Consider the following 4,379-nt stretch of genomic DNA (forward strand, 5'->3'; position numbering starts at 1 on the left):
ATTCTATATATTTTAATATTAAAAATAAATTTTTGAAGATTTTTAATGATCGTTCTTTTGTAAAACTAGATTTCTTTGAATCTTGAATCTGAGATCCTAAACATTCAATCGGAATTATTAAATTTTTTTACTTTAAATCTAAAATTCTTAACCTTTTAACCTAAAATCCAAATCCTAACACCGTAAATGCTAAATCTGCTCTACATCTGCGTATTTGATTTGCGAATCTGCAGATCTACACAGTAATAATTAAAAAATAAATAAATATATGTATGTTTGGTATTATATTTACTTGTTTGTATGTTTTAGTTAGTAATTATTATTCATATATTGTAGTATTTTATTTTTGTTATTTAAGAAAAGTTGGTTTACAAAAATTTTAGGAATAAATAAGTTTAAAAGTGTGAAAGAAATATTTTTATTGAATTTTTTATATAGAAATATGATTAAAAAGAGAAGGTTCAATTATGGATATATCGTTAAGTTTTATTCTGTTTCAATTTTGTCCTAAAAATTTTCGATTGGCATCAAATATACCCGTGACAACTAATTTTGTAAAAAATTTAAGACCAATTCAACAACAATTTCATAAGAACAACCTTTAACACAAGCAAACAAAGCATAATTTTCATACATTATTATTAGATTGGTCTTAAACTTGTTCAAATTTTAGCTATTGATGGTATATATTTGATGCAAAATGAAAACTTTTGGGACAAAATTGAAATAAAATAAAATGTAGGGATATTTTTAAAATTTTTGTCAAACTTCAGGGACAAGAAATATACTTTATCTTTCAATTAAGTAATATTTAATTAATTATTACTTTGTTTTAAGAATAAATAATAGTTTGTGAATAATGGTTAGCGTTAAGCTCACCTAGTTATAGAAAGAAATTTTTGAACTCCTTTTAAGTTGTTCTTTTTGTTGTTTAACACCGATAGGACGGGAAGTGAATGTTTGTGAGCTGAGGTTGATCAAGTTCAGGCTCGCCTCATGAAAATTGAGCTTGGCTGACAGCTGGAGTCGTTAACAATGAAGCCGAATTCTTAAGCTGAAGGTCGACCCACCGAAAGCTCAGGAGCTGACTCGAGTTCACGAGCTGGCTCAAATATATATTAGGAAGTTAACCGACAATTCTATATCAAGAAATTATAAGTTATATATTTTAAAGACATTTAAAAAAGAATAATTTTATATATTATTTATCTTATGGAGCAAGCTTGGCTAATAAGCCCACGAGTTTAGGTTATGGAGCTATTAACGAGTCAAGTTCGAGGTACTCATGAGCTGGCTTGAGTCACTTCCAGCCCTAAAAATCGGTGGAGAGAATCCAAAGAATGACAGCTATCTGCTCCGTTATGGGGAGTTGTAATGGAAAAGCTTTTTGACAAATGAGGCCTAAAATAGTTAATAATTTTTTCATAAAGCTTTATCATTCAAGCACTATATTTTTCGATTCCACATGTGTCCAAAGAATGTCATGTTTGTGTGTAAGTTGTTTTGAAGTACTTTTTTTCAGCGTTTTTTATTTCTCTCGTTCACTACAATATGCAGTAATAAATTTTTGTAAAACTACCTTTTGCATCCTAAATCCTAAAAAATTTCGTTTCAGCCCCGTAGTATCGATGTAGTTTATATGGACATTTTCTATTGTTACATGATACTATAGTAGGGTTTCTCCTAAGGCCAATACTCTGGTGCTGAAAGGGAATTTTTTTTCTGCATGTAATAAAATTAGATGGCCGTAGGGGAGTGCGACGCATGTTGGTGAGCAAGATCCGCACGGAGACTACTTCTGCTGCAGTAGTGGGTGGAGCGGAGGTTGATTTGCTGCGATATGTGTTTATGTGACTCTGTTAGATGTTGCTAAAAAATAATTAAGGTAATGGGCTGAGAGATTTGTGTTGGATAAAGTGTTTGTCGGTCCCGATTGTTGGCTTTTTGTTATCAACGGTTTCCGTCTGTCCTACATGAAAATCAGTTGGGGATATGAGATAAGCTTCATGCAACCATAGTTGGATGGATACGGAATAGGATTTGAACTGGCAGGAACTGAGTAATAGTAATGACGGGGGCATAGTTGTTAGAACCGAACCGAAAATTGAACCGGTCAGATTATTTGGTCACTGGTTCGTTGGTTTAACCGGCAGCTCATTGGTTGGAGCCGTTGACTCGGTACTACATAACTAAAACTAAAAAATAATAAAAAAATATAAAATTAAACTGTGAAGTACATATTTTGAGTAATTTTTTAAAAATATCGAGTTATTTTAAGATAATATAGACCAGAAATAATAAGTATGTTGTTATTTTTACTATATTTTAAATATTTTTTATGTTTTATATTAAAATAAGAATCATTTATAAATTTCAATGATTTATTAATTCAGATATATAAATCACAGTATTATATATTATACGTATTTATCAAAAAATAATACTAATAGATATTATGTAATGATGAAGTGGAAAGAAATAGTGAATTTATAATTGTTGTTTAACAAAAATATAATTAATTTATTTTGGAATGACAAAATAAAAACATAATTAATGTAATAATGAGAGAAATTATAACTAAAATTAAAATAAATTAGAGTCAAGTAAAGTATTCGATAAAAGATATCTATGTATATGTTATAATTTGCAGATATATTAATAAGAATGATGACAGGCTGGTGGCTTTGAATGGTTGTATTTTTATAGAGGGCAGGGATTCGAAGGTTCGATTTACAGGTTTTTTAGTCGAACTGACTAATCCGGTCCTATTTTAATAACACTGTGATAGGGCACTTGGCCGCTGTGTTTTTAAGTTTTCGTTTCTCCAATAAAAAATAGTTTTATATTAAATGTGTACTCGCCTCAAACTTTAAATGACTCCGTTGGAAATCAATATCATTCAATCGGACAAAGTTTCAAATTTACGACTATTATTTAAACTAATAGAATTTAATTTTGGTGTCGTCACTTATTTATTTCCTTGAAATCTCTAATTTTTACGTTTTCAACCTTTTGTTTTTATTCTTTGTCTAGTAGTAATCTTCCTTTCTTCTAATTTCTGAAGGTAAATTCCAAGTTCACCACATTTGTTTACTTAGCTCAGTATAACTCAGTATATCTTCCAATTTCATTGTTTCTTCTTTTTATTTTTTTGATTACAAATTTTAATTCAAACAGTCTTTAGTTACTTATAAATCTAATGCTTTACTCTCTCGATGACTTTGTGTGTTTTATTCTATTCTGAAATAATTCATACTTATTACTTGTTTTTTAGTTTTTGTTATATTATATGTAACTATGTTGCATATAAAATTTTAAAATGAGTTGATTAATTTACTAATTTAGAATATATTTTATATTTTTGGAAATAGTAATCACAGAAGATTTTAATTACAACACATAGTTAAATAAACCGTTAACCACAAAAAATGCCCCCAAATTATTCAAACGCTGGCTGAAACGCACCTGAATTTTACCCTCGACATAAATGCGTTTAAATAATTTGAAAACACAACAACAATACCAACGGTCATGATATATATTTTTTTAAAAATGCCTCAGAGATTGAACATTGATGTAATTTTTTACAACCATATACCAAAAAAATGAGATACTGTTTTTTTTTTAATTTGTTAATTTGTTTCTGAGTATATAGTTTCTTGTGGTTTGTTAAAACTGTTATTAATTGTTAACAAAAAAAATAAAAAAAAAATATGTACTCCACGAAAAATGACCAAATTTTATGAACAATAATATTTTTTTTGTAGAAATACATACTTAAATCTCGAACACGTGTTCAAAAGATTTAAAAAATTCAGAGTACACAAATTAGATGGTCAATTCACTTTATAATTGCGTCGTACACTAATTTTTTTTTCATATCTACATTAAAAAGTCTCTATTGGTGGTTGGTTAGGTTTTATTTATTAAAGTTAGCTGCATCTAATAAATCAAATTATTACTCTTAAAAAAATTTTTTCCATACAAAGGCTAACATGTTTGCTCCATGGTCATGTGGGCTAAACTCTTCATATGCTTGTTTAGATATAGAAAGATAAGAAATTTAATAATATATACTTTAATAAATAATAACTTATTTTAATAATAAATTTAGTGGAATTCATTTCAGGTGATGCCAGGGGAGTCTGAACCGTATAAAGGTCCTCCTTTTTCTTGAAACCAAGTCTGGACCAAGGTTGAAATACGTTCACAAGAGGATGGAGTCAGGAAGGCACCGTTTTTATGCTGTACGGCAGGGACGAATTCCTAGGATATACACGACGTGGGCAGATTGTAAACGGCAGGTCAATGGGTTCAGGGACTGTGAGTTCAAGGGGTTCGCTAATGCTGATGAGGCAGAGAGTTGGCTCCATACTGGG

Source organism: Arachis ipaensis, chromosome B06 (genome assembly GCF_000816755.2).
Source record: "Arachis ipaensis cultivar K30076 chromosome B06, Araip1.1, whole genome shotgun sequence".
NCBI lineage: Eukaryota > Viridiplantae > Streptophyta > Magnoliopsida > Fabales > Fabaceae > Arachis > Arachis ipaensis.